This window comes from Caretta caretta, chromosome 1 (assembly GCF_965140235.1).
Source record: "Caretta caretta isolate rCarCar2 chromosome 1, rCarCar1.hap1, whole genome shotgun sequence".
Lineage (NCBI taxonomy): Eukaryota > Metazoa > Chordata > Testudines > Cheloniidae > Caretta > Caretta caretta.
Window position 1 is genome coordinate 158,263,443 of NC_134206.1, and position 24,570 is coordinate 158,288,012.

Genomic DNA, 24,570 nt, shown 5'->3' on the forward strand with positions numbered 1-24,570 from the left:
GAGCATCTTTATCTTCTCAACTGGTGCCCCTCTCACTCCATTGTCTATGTGATGCGTGTAACCAGTGCATTTGTAACACCAACAGACCCCAGTCATCAGCGGGAGGGATTGAACCTGGGGCCTCTGGAGCTAAATGCACGTACCTCTACTGCGTGAGCTAAAAGCCACATGCCCCTTAGCTAAGGCTGTAGTAGACTCATTCATCTCTAAGTGGTCTTGGTGCCACTAGATGGGACAGAGCACCGCACTCAGGAGGGGTGTGGGTTGCACATTGTCAACGGTGGAATCTCTATTTAGCTAACTTAAAACCATTACATTTTCACCAAAAAATGCAGCCTGATGTGTGAAGTGTCTGCCTCATACTGCAAAGGCATTATAATGTGTTCAAATCCTTCATGGGGTTTTGCTTTTATTAGAAATTCCACACCTTTTTTATTTTCTGTATCAAATGGGTCACTACAATGTTTCCAACATGATCATTTTAAGCATCCAAAATGATAGGCCACCTTCAGCCCTTTTTTTACTTTTTGGCCCCTCTTCCATCCCATGCCATCCCACGGAAGTTAATGAGGTTGCATCAGGTGGAAATCAGGGAAGAATCTGGCCAAGCTTTTGGAAAAACAAACTCTATAATATTAAATCTCATTTTCACAAAGTTTTGCATGCTTATAGGTCCTACTGTGAACAAGGAAGTGCAATTTGTCAGAACTCTGTGGGGACTGATTCTACACTTCCTTGCAACCTTGTGTTTACATCTGTGCAAAGTGAGAACAAAATGCTACCTTTCTGATTTGGTGGCATTTTACACCCACTTTAACCAGAGGTAAATGGGTTACACAAGGTAGGGATGACTCCGTGCTATAGCCTTTATTTTCAATTGATTTTTCAGCTCTTGCTTGTAATGCTCAGCAGCGTATACTCCTGTTGCATTCACTGGAGGAAATATGGGAGCTACCTGGTGGCCAAAATTATACTTCTGCCTTCTTTTGATCAGTACCTAAGTGCTATGTAGCCTACCATATAAAATGTCAGTTTCCTATTTTAAAGGTAACGATCACAAATCATAATAGTTAAGGGCATTTCCTGGTAATTGATAATTGGCTGGATTTTCATAGATTCATAAATATTTAGGTCAGAAGGGACCATTATGATCATCTGACCTCCTGCACAACGCAGGCCACAGAATTTCACCCACCACTCCTGCGAAAGACCTCTCACCTATGTCTGAGCTATTGAAGTCCTCAAATCGTGGTTTAAAGACTTCAAGGAGCAGAGAATCCTCCAGCAAGTGACCCGTGCCCCATGCTACAGAGGAAGGCGAAAAACCTCCAGGGCCTCTTCCAATCTGCCCTGGAGGAAAATTCCTTCCCGACCCCAATTATGGCGATCGGCTAAACCCTGAGCATATGGGCAAGATTCATCAGCCAGATACTATGGAAAATTCTTTCCTGGGTAACTCAGATCCCACCGCATCTAATATCCCATCACAGGCCATTGGGCCTATTTACCATGAATATTTAATTACCAAAACCATGTTATCCTATTATACCATCTCCTCCATAAACTTATCGAGTTTAATCTTAAAGCCAGATAGATCTTTTGCTCCCACTGCTTCCCTTGGAAGGCTATTCCAAAACTTCACTCCTCTGATGGTTAGAAACCTTTGTCTAATTTCAAGTCTAAACTTCCTGGTGGCCAGTTTATATCCATTTGTTCTTGTGTCCACATTGGTACTGAGCTTAAATAATTCCTCTCCCTCTCCAGTATTTATTCCTCTGATATATTTATAGAGAGCAATCATATCTCCTCTCAGCCTTCTTTTAGTTAGGCTAAACAAGCCAAGCTCCTTGAGTCTCCTTTCATAAGACAAGTTTACCATTCCTCGGATCATCCTAGTAGCCCTTCTCTGTACCTGTTCCAGTTTGAATTCATCCTTCTTAAACATTTGCCTCAGACCCTTCTAAATCTGCTTATTAACTTTATCTTTCACAATTTATAAAGGGCGTATCACCATTATTGCATCTCAGTGCTGAAAACAATACATATGAATCCTCATTTATCATTTTAAAAGTTCCATGAGATAAGCCCCCACGTTAGGAAATGTAATACAACTGAGAAGTAGCATGGGGTACGGAGCCTCAGCTAACTGCTATAAACTGCTAAATTTGTCTCTATTCAACAGGGTACTGATGACTGAACTAAAGCGTTAGATCCAAACGTCCCCAAACTTGGTCTGGATCTGAACATCACAGATCTCTAGAATAATCAGACCCCAAAAGAGTGATGTGCTGAGGAGACCCACTGAATACGTTATTCTTTTATGACCTCACAGCTCAAGCAACCGTTCTCCACACTAACACATTGTAAGCAGCAGGTAGAGCATATCATACTGACATCATCTTTGTCATTAACTGTCTCCTTACCCCAGGCAGCCACACAAGGAAGAGTAATAGCAAGTGGACCAAATTACAGGAATGGAATTAGGTTGACAAGGTATAATTACCTGATCTGTAAATTTAATGACAGGTTTCAGAGGAACAGCCGTGTTAGTCTGTATTCGCAAAAAGAAAAGGAGGACTTGTGGCACCTTAGAGACTAACCAATTTATTTGAGCATGAGCTTTCGTGAAGCTCATGCTCAAATAAATTGGTTAGTCTCTAAGGTGCCACAAGTCCTCCTTTTCTTTTTGTAAATTTAATGTAATTAGCAGCGTAAAAGGTTAACAGCGCTTACTGGAAGGGAAGGACATACTGCTTTGTATTGTACATAGCGTCTGATGAAATCTGTACCACACCTTAACTTCATTTAAGTCAGATCCTCAGCAATCCTATCCCTGCTACATTCATAGTTGGTTTTGCTAGTATAGTATATTTGGTCTTTCATAGACTCTGTTCACCATTACCAGTTACGTTCCTATGTGATTACATTCTGCTGTCATTATGCTAAACTGTTCTGGTGCAACTAAATGCAGTTGTTGGACTATCCACTGGTATCTTTTAGCATCTGCAAAACAGCACTTGTAACATACATAAGGGCCATACTAATAACAGCCAAAACAGGTCAGAGACCCAGAACAGCAACATAGTGTTCAGTGCAATAATGATCTCATAATAAACGGCTAACATACCTGATAGGCAAGTATGCTTGGGTGCAGTCTCCTACAGGTATTTCATAAACAGAACACATAATGACACTTGGAGTGAATACGCATTATACAGCAGTGTCTGTAGAGTGAAAGTGGGTGGGAGACCTTTGCTTCCCTCTCTCCTTGACACATTTAATGTAAGGGGTTTTTGCATGTTATGGGGATAGGGTGACCAGATAGTGTGAAAGTGTGAAAAATCCAGACAGGGGATGTTGGGTAATAGGCACCTATATAAGACAACGCTGCAAATATCAAGAGTGACCCTATAAAACTGGAACATTTCGTCACCCTATATGCGGAGGGCATCTTCCAAAACTCTGTTGAATTACCACTCAGAGCCGTCCCTAGGCGATGGAGTATCGAGGCAACCGCTCCGGGCTCCGTGCTTTGGGGGCCGTTGGCTGGCGCTGCATGGGTGGCGGGTGAAAAGCTGGCTGGGGGAGGCTACCCCCAGCCCTGCCCCTTCCACCCGAGGGAGAGCGTGTGCCCTGGAGCACTGGGAGGGAGTGAGTGTAGTGGCGCGACTGCAGCCTCCCCAGCCCTGGGAAGGCCGGTGGCGTGGTCCCAGCCCCCTGGAGCCCAGTGGCACTGCCGAAGCAGGACCCTGCAGGAAGCGGAGTGTGGGTGGGGCCACACCTGGTTGTTTGGGGAGGCACCGCCTCCCAGCCTTCCCTACCCATCCCGGCATGGTAGGTCCCAGAAGTGATGTCACTTCTGCCCCGGGCCCCGCACCCCACTAGGGACGGACCTGTTACTGACACCAAATGTTACAAAGATCTGAATGTGTGGCTAATGGGTTCCACAATACACTTATGTTTTGCAAAGGGACATCCTTGAGATCAGTCTCCTGGCTCAGACATACCATTGATACTTTCACCATTGCTGGTGAATAAAGTTCCCATGGAACTTGTTGTAAAAGTCTTGGAGTTAAATAAAGATGGCCTTGATCCAAAACAGCAGATCTGACTAATTCCAGACTTTAAGAAAGTCCAGAGCCAGACTCTCTGTCTTGTCTTGTGTGTTAAGGCCACTTTCCTGGCCAAATTCCCAGCTTGAATATTTAGATCCTGCCTCCTTACGTTTTTCTACAATTTCTGTGGGACTCAATATTTATCTTCACTTCCTGTCTTAAGCAGTGGGGTAATGTATTTATTTGCTGTTAAATGATGCAAAATTGGTCAAAAGATGCATGCATTTCAGTGGTTGATGAAGTGATCTCATCTATAGTTCATTCAGGTGTCTCAGAATTGAGCCAGTTAGCGTTTCTAAAGTACTTTGATCTTCAGATGAAATGTGCTGAGAGAAGTGTGCCTTGTTTCTTTCGCTGTAACACCTAGAGCCCCGATCAGAAGCCGGGGCCCCATTGTGCCAAGTGTGTAAAATAAAACAGACAGGTTTAACCTTTTTCTCAGTTAAAATCAGAGAGTGAAACCAAGTCACTTTGCTGTTAGTGGTGTGTTCTGCTTCTCTCTCTCTCTGCCTCTTCTTTTTCCTTCCTCTGTTTTCATTCTCTCATCTTGAATTATTTGTGGAGGAGTCTGGGAACCTAAAGTCTCTTGGCATATGTTGATTTGTGTGCTTCAGACATGTTCACACAGACTTTTTTAATGTATGCAAAACACTTAATACCTCCACCAGTCTCCTGTTTTAAGTGCTTGAAAACAACACAATTCAGATCATGAACCCAGATTTAGTATTAGCGCAGGCCAGATCCTAAACAGCCTGTGCTAATTATTCTGTTGCTATGTTTGACGTGTCATTGCATCAGTTTAAAGACAAACCTGAATGCAGCTTGTTCTCTCTCTCTCTAGTCTTGCAAAGCTAGCTCACATGAGACTTTTAAGCCTTGGCTACATGCACAAGTTGTACTAATTTAACTACAGCAGTTTAGAAATCGATGTAGTCAAATTGCTACAACTCCCTGTGATGCTTCCCTGGGGCACCCAAGGTTGTGAGGTGTCTCCAGCCCTAGTGCACTGAAGGTTCTCAGTATGTGCAGATCTGCTGCTCCCAAAGAAGCAGTACACTCCAGCTTACCAGTTACATCTCAGATCACCACTCACTTCACACACCACACTTAAATATGCTTATAGTGAAAACAAGTAAATCTTCATAGAATCGTAGGACTGGAAGGGACCTGGAGAGGTCATCTAGTCCAGTCCCCTGCACTTGGCAGGACTAAGTATTATCTAAACCAGGGGTGGGGAACCTAAGGCCTGAGGGCCGGATCTGGCCTGCTGCTTCATTTCATCCGACCCGTGTCTCCGGGCCGCAAGTCTCCGGCTGCGGGCTGGAAGCCCCAAGCCTCAACGCCCGCTGTGCGGGGCTGGAGCTGCGTGCGCCAGCTCACCCCACTGCAGGGGCAAACTTGGGTTGCCAGGCGATTAAAGGTATGGTCTGCTCTGCACAGCTCCCAGCCCCTAAGTGACTGGCAAGTCCCTGCAGCCCCTCCACACGCTGCCCCCGCCTCCAGTGCCGGCTTTGCAGCTCCCATTGGCTGAGAACCAGGGCCAATGGGAGCTGTGGGGGCAGTGCCTGAGGGTGCAGGCAGCACATACCGCATAGAGCCCTCTGGCCCCTCCACCTAGGGGCCAGCCATGGCAGCCGTTTCTGGGAGCAGTGCGGAGCCGCAGCAGGCAGGGAGCCTGCCTTATCCCCGCTGTGCCACTGACCGGGAGTTGCCTGACGTAAGTGCCGCCTGGCCGGAGCCCACACCCTGAATTCCATGCCCCAGCCCTGAGCCCCCTCCCACATCCTAACTCCCTCCTAGACCCCAGACCCTGCACACCAACCCTCTGCCCCAGCCCTGAGCCCCCTCCCGCACCCTGAACCCCTCATTTCTGGCCCCACCCCAGAGCCTAGGGGAAGCCCCAAGCCTCGCCCCCACGCTCCCCACGGGGCTGTGTGTGGCCGGCGACTGACTTTTTCTGTGGATCAGTGGCCCGTGATAGAAAAAAGGTTCCCCATCCCTGATCTAAACCATCCCAGCTAGGTGTTTGTCTAACCTGCTCTTAAACAGTTGCTGTGATGGAGATTCCATAACCTTTCAACCTTGTGTCATTTAACACAAGGAAGAGATTCAGATGATAGCAGGTGGAAGTCTTGGAAACAAATGGTTACATATCAAATAAAATCATAACTCGTATTCTAGAACCTAGACATATTTAATTAGTTACTTTTATATTTTATAGGGCCAAGCTCACCCAAAATCATTCCAGCATATTACAGTGAGGCTTGGCGCTAATCTTCTGTTCATGAGAAAAGTAAAACTCTCAGCAAGGGTGTATTTCTGCACCCTAAGTTATACCCCCAACAATCCATTGTCTTTACTCGTAAACACGATCCTACCCCCCAACCCCCACTGTGTTCTTCCTGTGTGCTCTTTTCTTCATGATTTTACAGTTTCTTGATTAGCATTCGGCTCAGTCTGCAGATTGGCCTCCAGTCTGAAGCTGACAGTACACAATACACACATGGCCAGCCAGAGAAAAATAAGTATCTCTTCCCCCTACCTGACAGGAGTATGTTTATCACCTTCTGGTGACCTGTTTTCACTCACATATCTTAAGAACATAATTTTCAGAACAGACCCATAACTTCTTAGATATTATCTGTACGTATATTTTGTGAAGGATTAAGATGATCCGTGGGTTATTGGCTCTCGATGGAGAATTCACATGCCACCCTTTGGTGAATTATTGTGCGTGTATTTGACCCAGGAGATCCCTGTAAAACTCTATCCTCCTGTGCCCTCTGATACTGGGCACACCAAGATTCCTGTATCACAACCCCTTGTGTGGATGCTCTGAAATCGGTAGGGGAGTGCCTTTATATTGGTTTCGCTTAACTGATTTAAGAGTGTCCACCCCAGGGGGTTACATTGATTTAATTAAATCCATTTCTAAGGGGTTGTCTCCATGGAAACTAGAACTGAATTAACTAAATAGGTTGTAATTCACACGTTTGGTGTGTGGACATTTGTTTCAGAGCAAGAGATATTACTGAAGCCAGCAAAATATCCACGGAAGTTATATAAGAATGAGGCCCTTAAATGAGAATTGGGCCCTGTATATCTCCATTTTACAGATGGGGACTGAGGCTCAGAGATGTTGGAGCTTTTTTTTTGCAGGAAAAATGCAGGCAAAATGTAATAAATGACTCTTCTTTTCTCTTTTGAATACACTAGTGATACATTCTTTACTTCTAACTTTTCTTTATTTAAGGTTCACTACGCTATTTTTGTCCCTTCCCCCCTTTTCTCTTCTATTAATTACCCCTGGTCAATCACTTACCCTTTTAGGGTCCATTTATTTAGCTGTAAATAGTGGGGATATTTATCTGGCTGAATAGGGTTATGGACATCTTAAATCCTGGACAGCCCTATAGATCCATCTCCCACAGAAATGCACGAAACCAGAGGAATTTTCAGAAGGGCAAGAGAAAGACAAATGGCAACAGGGACTGCTTTCATGGCCATATTGTTTGAATTCTGCTGTGCTAGATTTTTTTTTTTTTTTCTGATCATGGTTTTAATCATTTGGTCTCCTGTCTTAAAAAGCCCCCGTCTCAGGTTTGTTCTTTCACACGTTAAGTGTTGTACCGGCATTACTAATCACAAATTTTGTTTGTTCTTGTGACTAATAGAATAATTAACTTCAGCAACATAAAACAACGTAAAAAAACATAAATTCATTCTGACTGAAAAAATGAAGCCAAAAAACTAGAACGCAAGGGCTGTTCGGCCTCCTCCCAATCCAATTTACCGGGGGCAATGGAATAGCAGCCAAATCTTCCATAGATGACCCTTCTGTCTTTAATGGCCAACATATGGCCATCTGGCAAGTAGGGTTATTACTTGGAAGGGCAAAACCTAACAAAACAGAACATTAAAAAACAATCCAGAAAACATTTGCACAGAGACTGGGTGCCTTTGGAGGTTTGGAAAAAGCAGTGTTGAAGCTTTCGTCTTGGCAGTACATCCAGGCCTCATGATCCTTATTAGCAGGCTGTAGCTAGGGGATAGAACATTTAAACACTCATCAGTAAGGAAAAATATAGCATTTGGTTAATTACATAACTGTAGTGGACAAACTGGCAGACTTTTATTTTATTTTATTTTATGCTGGACTTGGAATTTGGGTAAAATAGAAAGTAAAGAAATGTGTGGCAACTTTCTGACTGCCCAGTTCTTCTGTCACAGAAAGAGGAAGGGTGGTCTCATAGGGTACTAATCTGGGCCTCTGGAGAGATTCGCTAATTTGGGCCTCTGGAGACCCAGATTCAGTTCCCTGCTTTGCCACAAATTCCCTGTGTGACTTGGGAAAATCATTTAGCTTCTCTGTGCCGCAGTTTCCAATCTGTAAAATGAACTGATAATAGCCCTTCCCTACCTCACAGGGCTGTTCTGAGGATAAATACATTAAAGACTGTGAGGTGCTCAGATACTGTGCTAATGCGGGCCAAAACAGATACTGCAGTGAATCCCATGCCATCAGTCTTCGTTTCAAGGTACATTAACTTTTGAAATATTAAGTTATTTGGGCAAATCAAATATTTAGCATAGTGCTTTACATTTTCGAAGCACTGAACAGTGCCCCCTTGATATAGATACATACATGTTATTATCCCCATTTTATAGAAGGAGTGAGGGAGACTGAGGCATAAATGGACAGATTTTGAAATCTGGCTACTTCATTTAGGTGCCTAACTGGGAGCTGAGCTTTTGATCCACTCTGAGCCAAAGAGGTGAGGTGACCTGTTTAAGTATCACAGAAAGTATCAGAGCTGGGAATAGAACTCAGGGGGCTCCTGACAGTTATTCTGTAATAAATTCACTAGAACACCCTGCATTTCTGGACAGTGATGAACCTGCAGTTTACATGCAAGAGAAGCCTGAACACGAATGCACACTCAGCAAACCAATCCACATCCTTCTACAGAGCAGGCTTGGTTCAGAAATGTTACTCATCTGAGGCCGAGTGTTTACAGCACGTAAAGGACAGAAGCAAAAATGATGTTTGGAATTGACTCTCTTCTGGAAATGGCAGTTGTATTGAGACTTTAGTCAAATGTTTTTAGCTTTGTAGGCAATGCCTTCAAGGAATACCAAAGCTTTGGTAGTACTGAATGGAAGGAACTAAAATTTCATGGATAAGTTTTACTTCATGGCAAACTGGCCGGCCTCACATTCATACCTCTAGTGAGACAAATCTTTGTGGTCTTTTTGAATAGCTGTGTCTCGAGCGCTTACAATTTGAACCTAGTATGTCACAATGGCCTTTGAAAAGGGCAAATCACAGAGGAGGGTTTACCATGATATAAGAATAATATCTTTAAAATACAATGAGGTATTTTTAAATACTTCACCTTCAGGAGTCAGCATTTTTATATCACAAATTTTTACAGTACAATTGTTACAGTACCAGTGTTGTTAACCTCAAGAGTTCAAAAATCATGAACCGGGGCCCCATAAATCATGAGATTTTCTTAAAATCATAAGGGTTTTTTTAAAACAATGCTAAATTTGGGGTTGTTTTTGTTTACCTTCTGGCGTTAGAGAATTTAAAGTTCTCATTTTCAAGCTTTTCCTTACAGCCACAGGTCAAGAAAGAAAGAAAAAAAGATTGTCATGTAATAACCTGATGGCAGCAGCTGGGGCTTTAACAAAAACATCAAGTGTCATGAGATTTGTGATAAAACTTTAATAGTTGGCAACCCCGCAGCAAGTATGTATGGGATTAATGTAAATCTGTGTTTAAGACTAAACTGGTCAAACACTGTAAAAACTGTCCTGCAGTTGCTCAAGCGATTGTGGTTTACTCATAAAAATGGCATGGAAGTGTATTTTAAGCTTGCGTATTTGTGCCAGAAGTGTTAGGTTTTATGTGCTATTAGATTCCACTTGACACAGCAGGCGCCCTCACCAGACCCCTGGCACAGAGACAATTAAATGAGCCAAATGACCACATCCTCCTTGGCATGTCTGTGCATGCACACACAATTACTCCATGTGACTTTTATTAGAGAAAACTAAATTTTAACTCCGCGCCCAGCCAGTAAATCTTACTGTTGCTAAAGTGGCCTGAGTAGCGCAGAAAAGGTTTTAACAAATTCCCTAATCCTGTTTATTTGCTACCATATCTCTAAAGTCCTATCACTTCTGAGACATTCAAAGCTCTATGGACTCCTTACAGGCAGAGCACCTCACAGTGCCTACTGCTAAAGTTGAACATGTGTTTCCACTCTCAGGGGCCATTTTTAGCAATTTGTAACTTTGTCAGGCTTTTACTTTTCAAGCTGAAATAGGCCAGATTTCTTCTCCCTCCTTCCGTGAGTGAATTTATATTTTGGAAAGTTTCAGCCAAATCTGACCAAAATTTGTAACTTTTTTTTAAAAAAAAACAGCTCCAGCACCTGACTGGTAGAAATTTCAAAATGAGGAGGGAGATTGTATGTGTCTGGTGAAAACTGGTTGTGGTTTGTACAGTTATATATCTACTTTTGAGGAAATTGGTAATGCAATGTATTTTAATGTATTTTAACAGCCTGACCCACTCTGTTGGTTCACTTATCAGGACAACTTTCTAACTAGAAGGCGAGTTAAGCACTGGAACAGATGTCCTAGAGAGATTGTGGAATCCCCATCACTGAAGGTTTTTAAGAACAGTCTGGACAAATACCAGTCAGGGATGATCTAAGTCAGGGGTTCTCAAACTGGGGGTCGGGACCCCTCAGGGGGGTCACAAATTTATTACATGGGGGGTTGTGAGCTGTCAGCCTCCACCCCAAACCCTGCTTTGCCTCCAGCATTTGTAATGGTGTTAAATATATAAAAAGTGTTTTAAATTTATAAGGGGGCTCGCACTCAGAGGCTTGCTATTTGAAAGGGGTTACCAGTACAAAAGTTTGAGAGCCACTGGTCTAAGTATATGTAATCTTGCCTCATCATGGGCTGCATTGTAAACCTGGATTTGTGAGACTCTGTCTTGAAGCTTCTGCTTGAGCATCCACACTGCATTGTAAACCTGACATTATAATTGCTGGACCTGAGTCTCACAGCTGTTCTAATGTGCACTTTAATGCTCCTCTGACTGCAAATAGACCTATGTCCATACTGCAGAATGATAGGGCTTAGGCCCAAGTCGCAGCAGGACTTGGGCTCTGACCCACGCCTCTAACTGGGTCCTAGAGCCACGGTCCTGAGAGCTTGCTGGCTCAAATCAGACTGATTTAATTGTGGACAGAAGAGGGATTTGGGCTGAAAACTTGAGTCAGACCCCAGGCTTAGGGTATGTCTACACTGCAATGTACACATGGGTCCCCAAACCCTGCTTCCATCTACACACATCTCTGACTTGGGCCAGTAAGCTTGCAGGACACAGGCCCTAGGACCCAGCAAAGAGGGGTGGGTCCGAGTCCCACTGAGAGTCCCAAACTGTCTCATTTTGCAGTGTGGAACCCGCTCAGGCCTGGGTTCCCAGACTTGTGTCTCGAGATCCACCAGCGCTGTCCCACAATCCCAGTGCCCCTAGGCAATCTATCTGAAGACTGGCTAATCAACTCCCAGGAAATGGTAAGAATGCCCCTGATTCAAGTACAGCTGCTCAGTGTTTAACCCTTCCATTTGATTCTGATCACTGACTTGCAAACAAGAGTGAACCATCTCCTGCATAAGCTATGACCACCAACAAGAAGTCCTTTGCCAAGCATGCTGCTACCTAGTCACAGGACCACCGTCAAATTCTGGTAAATCTCTGGTGCGAGGCGAGCAAGATATTTGACTTCCATAAGAGTACCAGGAAATAGACATGTGTACCAGGAAATAGCAGAGAAGCTGGCAGCATTGGGCATTCAACAGATCATTAACCAGAGCAGGGAGGGGATTCAGTGACTCAAGAGTGACTACTGGAGAACCAGGGACGAGAACTGCACTTCTAGGAACTCCCCGTCATCCTGCCTCTTTTATGAGGACTTTGTCCAAGTGCTGGGTACCATGCCAAGCACAGAGCCCCAGTGGTTCATGGCAACCTGGTCAGTTGGGATGGTGACTTTCTGACTCGCAAATCTAGTATAGCACTGGAAGGGAGCTATCAGGCTAGTGTGACTTTGGTGCTCACACCAGTCCACAAGGAGGCTTTGCCACCAGAGCAGCTACAGCATGTCCTGGGTCCATACTTGGAGGAGCTGTTTGATAACCCCCCTCCTCCAGAGGAGCAGCCCACCATGGTACTGGCAGCAGAAACAGAAGAGGCAGGAGTAGCCCCAGAGCCTGATGTTTGGTCCTGTTTCTGTTGTTTTTAGCGTTAAAATGCAAGGGATTTCAGATTTATGACCCAATGCAATTTTTATTACAAGGTCTGGGTAGTAGCATGTATCTGCTAATGGCGGAATGCATACAGGCACCTCAGAGTTATCCCCTTACCTGCACCACACCACATGGAATTCAAAATGGATCCCAGGAAGCACAAAGAACAGTTAAACGAATATTTAACATTACATCTTTACTAGATACTCACAGATTCTTATAAAGATGTGCCAGGGTGTAAGAAGGTAAGCAGTATTTGCAAGTTTCACCTGACCATTGTGTGTTCAGTCTTTTCACTCTGCTTAACTCAGTTGTGTTCCCGTAGCTTCTGGGAACGTAAATGTTCCTCCACAAATATACTGAAGCTGAGTTTTACGAACTGAAGCTGAGTTTTTGGTCTTGAGATCCCACAGACACCTTTTCCGAGAATGCACTTTTTTCTGAACCTTTTTGGAAGTACTGAGACAATAATATCTTAGTCTGAAGTCTGCTTTCAGGCCCTTCCAGCCCAAGTCTGCAGCCCAGTTACACTCCAGCAGGAACCTGGGATTTTGACCCGTCATGCACCGGTCAAAGGGGAAATGCAGATGAACTTACGATGGACATCCTGGACAGGGCCAACAATCAGGTACGATACCAAAGGGAACAGTATTCATGGCAAATGGAATGCCACAGAGAGGTTGCAGAGCACAAGCAGAGACTTGCAGCGCAGTTTCTGGAGCAGGAACTGGAGGGAGGAAGATAGAGAGCATCAGAAAGGCCTGTTTGAGAGGCTGCTTGTGCTAATGGTCACGAGAGCACAAACTCCTGCTCCACCTGCACCACATCCTGAGTCCCCTCCATGATACCACATCCTGCAGACCAGGAATGCATTGGACAATTCCATGGTTGGGGTAGCCCATGCAGCCTGGGCTGAACACTAGGAAAATGTACCCCCAGCAATCCTCCACCCCTCTACAGTCCTCCCCTCCCAGTCAGCGGTGCCAAGTGTGTGCTAAACATGCTAGAAAGGGAAAGGGTGACTTGGCCGGGGAGGCTCGGGTGGGTAGGCTGATGCGTGGGGCATTGCAGGGTGGCCTGGGCAGGCGGGCGGGCCAAGGCTCGGGGCAGCTTGGGTGGGCCAGCCAGGGCTCCTCCAGCCGCAGCGGGGGACTTGGGGCACCTCTGGCCTTGGCGGGCGAGGCGGGGTGGAGTGGGGGAGTGGCGTCAGGTGGAAGTGACAATGCTTTAATGTAGTTTTTTATTTTTTGTAATACAGCCATGTTCACAAATAAAGGTTTTTATTTCATTCAGAAAGTTAATTACCATCACTGCATCACATCATATAATATGTGTAGTTTGAAGAATAAAGATAAAGACATGATAAGGCACAATTGGGAAGTTGTTTCTCAAGGATGAAAAGGCCATTGCGGAGAAACTAAATTAATTCTTTGCATCGGTCTTCAAGGCTGAGGATGTGAGGGAGATCCCCAAACTTAAGCCATTCTTTTTAGGTGACCGAGGAACTGGCCCAGATTGAGGTGTCATTAGGGGAGGTTTTGGAACAAATTGATAAACTAAACTGTAATAAATCACCAGATGGTATTCACCCAAGAGTTCTGAAGGAACTCAAATGTGAAATTGCCTGAACTACTAGCTGTGGTATGTAATCTATCATTTAAATCAGCTTCTGTATCAGAAGACTGGAGGATAGCTAATGTGACGCCAATTTTTAAAAAGGGCTCCAGAGGTGATCCCAGCAATTACAGGCCTGTAAGCCTGACTACAGTACCAGGTAAACTGGTTGAAACTATAGTAAAGAACAAAATTATCAAAGACATAGATTAACATGATTTGTTGGGGAAGAGTCAACATGGTTTTTGTAAAGGGAAATCATGCCTCACCAATCTACTAGAATTCTTTGAGGGGGTCAACAAGCACGTGGACAAGGGTGATCCAGTGCATCACGAACAAAGAGCTATAGTGGCTACAGCTGTGGAGGATGCTAGGAAGCCTGGGATAGGCTGGTTTGACTCAGGTCTGCATAGTGTGGACATACGAGTGTGGGTGTGAGATCCAGATCTTCCAAACCTAGGGTCGATATTCAGTGTGGATGTTTGGGCCTGGGCTTACAAACATCAAGCCTGTGGGCTTGAGTCTCACAGACCCCAGGCTTATATTCAAGTGTAGACATACCCAATAGGACATGGGCTCTGACCCACCCCCCCTAGCAGGGACTAGAACCTGGGTTCTGAGTGCTTTCTGACCTGGGTCAGACTGATTTGTGTATGGATGGAAGGGAAGCTTGGGCTCAGAACTGACTCAGAGCCTGGGCTTAGCATATAGTGCAAACATATGACCTCTTGAGGGCCCTTCCAGCCACGCATTTCTGTGATTCTATCATTTAGGAGCCCAGGTAGGAAATGCCGTGATTGTTTCTATGCTGAGCGGAAAAGACAGGAATGGGAAGGAGACCTACGTCCAGTGGGGGAAGTTCTCAAAGAACTGAGAGACCTATAAACTGGTGAAGGTGACGCTCATCATTATCTTCCTGGATGGGGCCCTAAGAGAAGCAGAAATAAATGCTATGAGTACTAGCTTCAGTCTTGTATTGTTACCCAACAGAAGTGTTTTTTTTAAATAATACAGGGCTTTTGGCAGTGAGGCAATGGCCTAATGGATAGCATGCTAGACTGGGACTCAGGAGACCTGTGTTCTATTACCAATTCTGCTGCAGGGTGACCCTGGGCAAGTCACTTCATGCCTCAGTTTCACTATCTGTAAAACAAGGACAATAATACTGAAGTGCTTTGGGATCTACAGGTGAAAAGCCCTATATAAGAGCTAGTTATTAAAATGTTCCTTTAAGTCTCCCCAGTATGTTTGTGTGTTTTCAAATGGCTCTCTTTCCTAGTTGGGGCAGCTACTTAACAGCGACAATAGGCCATCCACTGTATGACCCGGTTTAAAGGATTCCACTATACCGCCAGTTGTAGCTGCCAAAAGAAGCACTCGAGAACTTCCTTTGAAATATTGCATTTTTAAATGAATAAGGAGGGATTGGAATGTCCTCATCCAATTTTTATTACTTGGCTTTTTGTGAGTGATCCTTTTTGGAAACAGGTTAGGTAGTTATTGAAAAAGAAACATACCCGAACTTAATGCTTCTTTATAAATTTTATAGATTTAATATAAGATTAGTTATATACAAACCGCAAACCCCATGGTCTGGCCTCTCTGTGTGCATGGATTAGCTGAGCTGATGTTTGGAGGAGTCTGGAAAATTATATTCAGTAATTCCTTTGAGGCCTGACAATGGGAAAACCTGTTATTACTATTGCATGATCTGGAACCTATTGTTCTAAGGAAATTTTAGAAGTTGATTGTGTGTGAAGTTGGCCATTTGTAAAAGATACATAAATGGTTATCTACACAGAAACATTCTCTGTACAGATTTGAGGAATTTTAGGCATATGGCTGTCGAGTTTAAAAATTTGGTCCTAAACTTCCATATTCCTCTCACTTTAAGGGTACATATTGAGACCATTTGTGTCCTTATTTCCTTTTTTAATCAAGGGAACTTTTTCTGAACAACACTTATAAATGTAACCTCGAAAAAATAAAAGGTGTGGGTTATAGTAAGATGAGGCCCTGAAACATAAACCCTTATATCAGAGGCCCAGTATGACGCCTAAGGCCTGAACTAAAGTAATGGTCAAGACGTTGCTAACATAAAGCAAAGTTAAGCTGTGAGCCAGAGGCAGGCCCTGCTCACGGAAGCTGGCAAGGGAAGGGCTGATGTTGCAAAAATATACATACTTAAATGGTACTGGACACTAGAAATATAAACATATGCTAGGATGGAACCAGAACACTCCAATACTTGCATATTCCACACAGATAACAAGGAACAGGTTGACCCATCCTAAAGACAGAGGCAAAAGGGTAATATGATGGATAGAGTTGCTTTGTTCGAACCAACATGTACAAGGTGAGAGGCGGCACCTTACTGCATAGAGGGGTTGCACTTCAATACGTCAGGAGTGATGTGTAACTTGTTTGTACCCGTATATAAGAATGCATCCCTGGGGCAGTGTTTTGGTCTGACCTAGGGAGCACTGGTAAATCCCGCCACTGACTGAGCCAGTCCATTGTCAGGGAGCACATATGTATTAGCAGAACTGTAGACATCTGATCCGGGGAGCTAGAGACAGTGTTTCATTTGGCAATAAACCTGTCTGGGTGCCTTCATACCTTATCGGAGTCTGTGGTCATTGGGGAGTCTCTTGGGGTCTGCTGTGCCAGCTATCTGCGCAAAGCCGGGGCAGCACACAGAGGGAACACACGCACGCAGCTGACTGCTGTTAACATTGAACAAGAGCAGAGCACCACACCGGTGACATCTGACGACATGGGTGTGTGTGTGAATTTGTGCCTCTATTTTGTTTTTTTGTGGGTACGTCTACACTTGACACTCTGTTCAGTAGCATGTAGACTACATATGCCATTTGCCCCACTAGCATGGGTATAAATAGCAGTGTAGGCAGTGGGGCACTTCAAGCAAGTAAAGACACTCCTGAATCCTGTCGGAATGTACACACGTACTCTACAGAGCTCTCTACTAGTCCAAGCAGAGCCTCCCTGCGTATGCTATTATTTTCGGCAGTGTAGTGTAGGAGCAGGATTTTATATTTGTACTATAAGAATTAATGTATGTCTAGATTTTATTTTACCAGCCACCCCATTTGAATAGCAGAAAGGAATGACCCTCTGGGACATTGGTAGAAATGCATTTGACAGACTGCCAGTGTCTGTACTGATGTTAAGGCAGGGAGAGACCAGAACAATCCTTATGACTGATTATGGTCACCCTTTTGTTTTAGGATAAGTTATAATGTCTACTATGATAGGTTTCAGAGTAGTAGCCATGTTAGTCTGTATCCGCAAAAAGAAAAGGAGTACTTGTGGCACCTTAGAGACTAAGGTAAGACTAAATAAATTTGTTAGTCTCTAAAATGTCTACTATGGTTTCCTATATGTATTACAAATTAGGCCCTCTAGTTAAATATACATTTCTTTGTTTTAAGGTTTAGCAAGTAAAAGACAGGATCGTGTATTGTGTCTATGTTAAAGAGATTCAAAATAAACTGACAATATTTGTATTCTCAAAGCTCTCTGTAAAAGACTGTTTGTGTGAATGAGGAATGTATGCATCAGGAAAAGATAAGGTGTGAAGGCCATTGTTATAGCCAGACGGTCAAGGAAGAAGGAGTGAAGAGACTTAAGGACACCAGAGAATCATCAACACGCATCCATAATGAAGGAAGGGCAGATTGACGACCTTAAGGTGAAAGCTAGCACCCCTAAAGACAATTGATTAAATCAACCAGGACAGGATGACCCTCTCAGAGGTGTTTTGGAATGTTAACATCAAAAGAAACACCAATTAAGAAGTAACTGGTCACAAACTGACACAGCAAAATCCATAGACTTCAACAGAGAAAAAAGACTTTAAGAACAGGGTGCTTGGCCATGGGACTTTGGGTTTGTCTTGCCACACTCCAGGAGAATCGGATCGCTACTGACAGAGTACTGCTTCCCTCTGTGACCAATCTGGCTGGCCACTAGATTGATCCAGACTCTGGACTGGTAACGATAAACATCAGCTGGCAGGACTGTGTGTGTGTCTGTGTGTGTGTGATTGAAAAGCATATGCTTACTGTTGTATTCTCAATAAATGTGGCGTGCTGCCTTCTTCCCTATAAAGATCCCATGTGTTTCTTATAAGTATAACAGTAGTGTCCTGCTGCCTCCTCACTGCCGGAGTCTTTCCCCAGCTCAGGGAAAGGTTCCAGCAGTGGGGAAAGACTCCAGCACTCTGGCAGCTCCCTGCTACTGCAATCTTTCCCTGTGGTGGGGAAAGGCTCTGTGAGCTCCCTGGTGCTTGCCAGCAGGTCCCTGCCCCAGGAGCCTTTCCCCACAGCCTCCCACCTGCCAGAGCTTTACATTGACATGTGTGTAATCAGTGTCAGGATGAGCTCCACCCTGACATCTGGTGGTGAGGTGTGGCAAGTTGTGGAAAAGAACTTCAGGGGCCGATCTCATTTGCATAGGCACACCCACCCCACCTAGAATGAGGCCATAGCTGCCCAAATGGTCATTTTGGCTGCTGTGGGATCCCCAGTGTCTCTGTTATTGGGGCAGGAAGAATAAATTGTTATTACCCTGATTATGGGAACTGTGCTTGGAATTGTACTTGGCCTTTTGTTATGATGGAGGGACTCACCATCAACTAAGTAGCACTCGCTAGGCAAGGGTCATGGGTTTTAAAACTGTGAATTGAGAGAGGCTGGGGAGAAGTATTAATACTTGGTAGCATGGGCCCCTTGGTGAGGGCCTTACATGCTAATTTTACTTCCTCCTCTCTCCACTGTGGAATATCAGAGCTAATTTTGATTCCATTAGAAGTCTAGTTACATGCTGCTGAGCTCACTTTGGGCTAATGGTGCACCAGTACTGAGGCTCCCCTGCTACAAGCTGAATTCACCAAAGAGCTGAACTGACTAAGAGCTGAAATCACTGAGCATTGTGTTAAGTAGTGGGAGAGCCTGAAGATATATTGTGGAGCAGTTTGCGTGACGGCTGGAGTGCCTTGTGGACAGGCTGGTGGAGCAGTTTGTAGGACGGCGGGAGCTGCTGGTGGGACGCGGAGCAGTTTGTGGACTGGCTGGTGGAGCAGTTCGTGGGATGGTGGGAGCTGCTGGTGGGCCGCGGAGCTGAGCGAAGGAGTTTGTGGGGCGGCTGGCGGAGTGGAGCGAAGCGAAGCGAAGGCCTATGGAGCTGTGGGGCAGTCAGCTTCAGATCATGTAAGGTGCCTCTTACCCCCGTCCCATCTCCACCCAGGTTGGGAGGTAAAGTTCCGCAGATAAACTTTCGAACTCTGGGGCTGCCCTGACCAGGGACAGAGACTTTTGGGTCATTGGACTTTTGGGACTTTGGGTGATTTGGGGTTGCTGGACTCAAGAACCAAAGGGAAAGGGGCATGCCCCAATTTGCTTGGGGTGGGTTTTTTGCTCATGGGTTGTGTTATGAATCCTGTTGGTGGTGTTTCCCCAACATAATGCCACATTGTTTCTCTCTGTTATTAAAAGGCTTTTTGCTACACTCAGACTATATGCTTGCGAGAGGGGAAGTATTGCCTCTTGGAGGCGCCCAGCGGGGATGGTATATATTTGTCCCAGGTCACTGGGTGGGGGCTCGAGCCGGTTTGCATTGTGTTATTGGAATGGATCCCCTAGATATTGAACCCGGCCCTTGTTGCTGCCAACTCTGATGGGCAGAAGGGTTACATGTGTAGCTACACATGCATTGTGGATGCAGCCTGCTTTTCACTGTGGTGTGTAGCTACACATGCTGTACATGCCGCTGCAAGAGGTGATCAGTGTTGACACAGTTCAAATGATGTATGAAAAAGACCCCAACAGGTTTTTATTCTTTGCTGTGATTAGAGGATTATTTTCCCTTTTTGTCTTTTACGTTAGCAATTCAGGTCTTGTCCACTCTGGTAGATTCTCTGAAGTCTGAAGATGTAGGCTAGGATTTCACTACAGCCTTCTGGTGGAATAGTTACGTTGGTCAGGGTGGAAACAAGTGTGATCCCTGACTAACATGGTTGTGCCAGCAGAAGTCCCTAGTGTAGATGTGCTTCATCTTTTACCATTACCATCTTGTTTTGCTTGCGGTATTCCTGTATTGGTAAAGCACTCCTAATGTAGGCATGGCCTTAGTGAAATAATAACATCACAAGTCAAAAGAATGAAAATTGAGCTAATGAGAAGGGAAGTTTAGCACTTTGAGAGGGGAGGGAGTCGTTTTGTTGGGATTTTTTTTTAACACCTGTTTAGCTTCAATAACTATGTAATGTTTTAGAGGAAAGATGTCTGTTAAACATTCAACACACCTAATCCTTTCAATCCAGGTGTCAGAACCAGGTGCATGGGGGGAATGAAAAACAAATAAACAAAAGCCATCAAGACCTTCCTTGTACACAATAAAGAAGCAGAAAGGGGCTAACACACAATTTAGAAAAAAAAATCCTTTGCAAGTCATTTTAAGAAGTTTATTTTGGAGGTAGTTGTTTTCTATCTAATAAATTAAAATAAACAGCAAAGGTATCATTGGGAAAAATGTCTTGTTTTTACCCCTCTCCCTGACATTTTTTGAACTAGGACCCTGATGTTTTGTTTTATTATTTTGATATGACTATTTCTTTTTATGTACTATTGATCCTTTTTTATTTTTCTGAATACACTAATTTATATGTGGGTTTTAATGAATAAAAGGGGCTGAATTATTGCTGTTACATAGTGGATCTGTTCTGTCAAACAGAAAACAACCTCTTCCTTTTCAAAATGGTTTTAGAATGTACTCTGACAATTAGTGTTTCTGATTCATACCTGTGCAACTGCTGTCCTGTAATCAGGCAGCCATGAGTCATCATCAACCAATTATGTTGTTCAGTTTCCTAATGCAACTTGTTTATACAAAACTGTATAAATCCATATTAAGCCAGTAGTGAAAATGTGGACTATCAACCAGCTGTGACAGTATGATTGTAAATAAGGGTCTAATCCTGTTCGCTCTACTAGCGCCAATAAGTAAATAGGGCTGTTGGCTTGAGCTAGGCAAGTAGAATTTGTCCCAAATATGACTCCTACCAAATAAAACCTTGCTGTCTATTTTGTACACTATCACTTACAGTATGAGGGCATTTTTCAATTTTTATTGGTGTAAGTAACAAAAAGCAAAGATTAGTAGTCCCCAGGATGGGACACCTAGCATTAGAAACATCACATCCTTATTTCCTCCCTCCCTCCTTGGTATAAATCTGCATCGTTGAATTGAAATCAATGGCACAATTCAGATTTACACCAGTTGATATAACTCTCAGCCTTTGGACCTGCCAGTGGATGTTACAATCAACTGGAGTGTGTGATAAAACTTAGGAGCTGGCCTGCATCCATGTCTTGTTTAGAGTCCCTCTCTCCTGCTGCCACTGTAGGGACAGTAGCTAAATAAATTGGTTAGTCTCTAAGGTGCCACAAGTACTCCTTTTCTTTTTGCGAATACAGACTAACACGGCTGTTCCTCTGAAACCTATCTTCACAATGTAACTGCTTGGTTGCTGCCACTGGCAGCAGCTTCTTATCAGCGTGACAGCTGCCTTTTCACTCCATATGGATCATTCTCCAGCTTATGGCTAGACAGAACTGCTTCCACTCTATGTCAAATGCATGGCTTGTTGTGAACAGGGGCTAACGGTACAAAACTATTTTTATCTTCACAGCAGTAGTGCACACACTGCTTGCTCAGATCCTGACATCCCCAGCTTTTCAAGATGAAGCATAGCACTGACTTCACTTCATAAATAAAACTAGTCATAAAAATGTAGTTAGGTTTTGCCCTAACAAATAAAGGGAGTCTGGGTTGAGCGTGTGGAAGCAGAGCAGCAGAACTGAGTTTTACTGGCCACCAATCCTGCACAAGAGAGTTTATAGAAGTAGCAAAAGGATTTTTTTATTGCATGCATCAAAACACTTGCTTGTCCATAACCCATCCACTCTTCCTCTTTGCTCCTTCTGCCTCCATCTCCTATGTGAACTGCTGCACAACACCTCTGTGCACCATCGAAAAGGAGAAGTAGTGTGGGCGGGAAATGATGCTGAAGTAAGATTTTCCTTGGTCAGTTTGCAGCCTGCTCTGTGTCTATAGAAGGAGCCAGTAGAGGGCAATTGGGTTCCTGGGAACCCATTCTCTAACAAACCACTTTGGTTCCCAAACCAGAATAGGCTATACTGGTATAAGCACTGTGACAGGTGTCGGTCAGTCCTCCGAGCCCCTAGGGGCGATGGAGAGCTATGGTCTCTGTGGCAGGCCTCAGCCACACCTTCCGGGCATTGGGGAATTAGTGGGGAAGGTGTGCTGGCCGGAGTCAGTAGTGCGCCCCTCAGGCAGGGGCGCGCCGGGGTAGGGGAACGCAGGCCCACCCAACTCCACTGCGTTCCAGCCCAGGGCCCTGACAGTGGCAGGAGGCGAAAGTCCCACCGCTGGGTCAGCAGGGCCGTCCGCGCCCACTGACCAAACACAACCACCCCACGGTGTAGTTGGGCCCCTGGGCTACTTCCTACCCGGTCTCTCCGGCGGGTCGCTCCGGTCCCTCCATCTCATCCGGGTATTGCGCTGCTGGCAGCTCCAGCTCCCCTCGGTATCAGACTCACGCCGGCCCGGGCTGCAGCAGGGCCCCTCCAGGTCCTCCGGGTATTCAGCGGCTGGCAGTCCTGGTTGCCACAGGCCTTCCTCCCGGTCAGGCACCTCCCTGCCCAGGGTTTCGCCTGGGTCAGCCGCAGGATCGCAAGGGAGCAGCCTGCATCTGTCTGTCTGTCTCCCTCCCTGGTGCTCTCCTCACTGGGCAAAGGGCCCTGCCCTTTGTACTTCCTGCCCCACCCCTCCCCTTCCGGGGATTGGCGGAAGCTTGGCCTGGCCCCGCCCACTCAGGCTGAGAGGGTGGCTCTTTCCCCTCTGGTTCGGAGGGGAGCCACCCTGGCTCCCTACAAGCACCTTTATACCATTACAACTATATCTACTCTAGGGGTGTTTTGCTGCTTTAACTATACTGCATAATTGAAGCTCCAGGACTTTTTAAGGGTAGACCAGCCATGATTTTCTTCTTACCTACAAAAGCTATCACATGTTTGAACAAAAACAAGGAAGGAGCTGTTCAAGTAGGCTATTTACAGAATGTGAATGAGATCTTGAATAGATGGGGATATATGTGTTGATGGAAAAGGGGTATTGATAGTGTACAGCTGTAATCCCAAGCATTCTCCTGACTGTTTGGAAAAGCTGATACGTTGCACGTGCAGCTAGGGCATTATGTTACAGTAGGTGCACAAAATAGCGTACTCAAAGAGAAACTATGACTTTTAACAGCGCTAGGTACTTTGGTTGCAAATATTAGTTCCAGCGTCATTACCCTAACCTGCGCACCTCATCCCATATTTTTAAATGTGCCCTCTGTTTTTGAGTGCTTCCCTTTTTAGGTACCTAACTTTAGACACCCAGGGTCTAATTATCAGAGGTGCTGAGGAGCTAAAACTGCCACGGGCTATGCCTTTAGCTGGAGTTGTGGGTTCTCAGCACCTCTGAAAATCAGGCCCTGACATGTTGGGGACCCAAAAATGGAAGCATCCAAATGTAGAGGCCACTTTTGAACATTTGTCCTTTACTGGGTGAAATTCTGAAGTCCTAACTCAGTTTCCAGTCCATCCTTAAATGCTTTAAAAATGTAGTCCCATCTGTCTAACTCTGTATTTGGTACTTCTGCTTATTTCGGTGTCTGAGTGAAAAGGTGCCAGGCTCCAAATTCATCCTGTTAACCCCGGTCTACATGCAAATGTGTGCTGTCATAACTGAATCGGTTTTAATTCACACCTTTTGTTATTTTTGGTGCAAGTCTCTGTGTGGAAACTCCTACTTTGGAATAAAAGATTTGTATTTTGCTTTTGCTTACATGGGTTTGGTTTTGTTCTTTTTAACTGACAGAAGCACAATTGAAACAGGACACTTTTAATCCAAAATAAGAGCTTCCACACAGAGACTTGCACCAAAATAACAAAGGTGTGAATTAAAACTGATTTACTGTCGTTATTTCAGTGCACGTTTGCGTGTTGGCCACCCCTGTGGCTACTCCAGCAGCAGTACAATCTATCCACTCTCTGTGCACCTTTGAACAAACTCACACTGCAGTGAGTGTGCTGCAGATGCTGCAGGAGAAGCTTAACGGTCTTGCCTATTTTTTTCTCTGCTCTGAGTGAATTGACTCTTGTTACAGGACAACTGTCGGGTGCGCAGGGTGCCATTAAGAGTGGACAATTTGTGCATGGATCATGGGCAAACTTCATTCACAAGGCTTATGTTTTAGACAGACTGAAAAATGTGGAAACCATGTTGCCCACTGAATGCCAAGTCTGCACAAAACTGTAGGGATTCCTTTTCCATCCAGCTTACTGAGGTAGCTGTGGAAACCAAATGCGTCTCTAAAATCTCCCTTCCCCCACCCTCCTTCCACTTTGTTTCTTCCCTA

At 44.8% G+C, this 24,570-nt stretch overlaps 2 long non-coding RNA genes across 3 annotated transcripts in view; one reads left to right on the forward strand and one right to left on the reverse strand.

The window, feature by feature from the left end:
- LOC125643127 (uncharacterized) overlaps window positions 1-24,570 on the forward strand; it is a 180,779-nt gene that overhangs the window by 49,721 nt on the left and 106,488 nt on the right. The gene's annotated exons all lie outside the window — the stretch shown is intronic.
- On the reverse strand, window positions 7,866-22,868 carry LOC142070554 (uncharacterized). Its single transcript, XR_012666410.1, has 3 exons — window positions 22,616-22,868; window positions 12,661-13,176; window positions 7,866-8,157 (listed from the first exon to the last, which is right to left on the reverse strand). It is a non-coding gene; the product is annotated as an uncharacterized LOC142070554 (long non-coding RNA).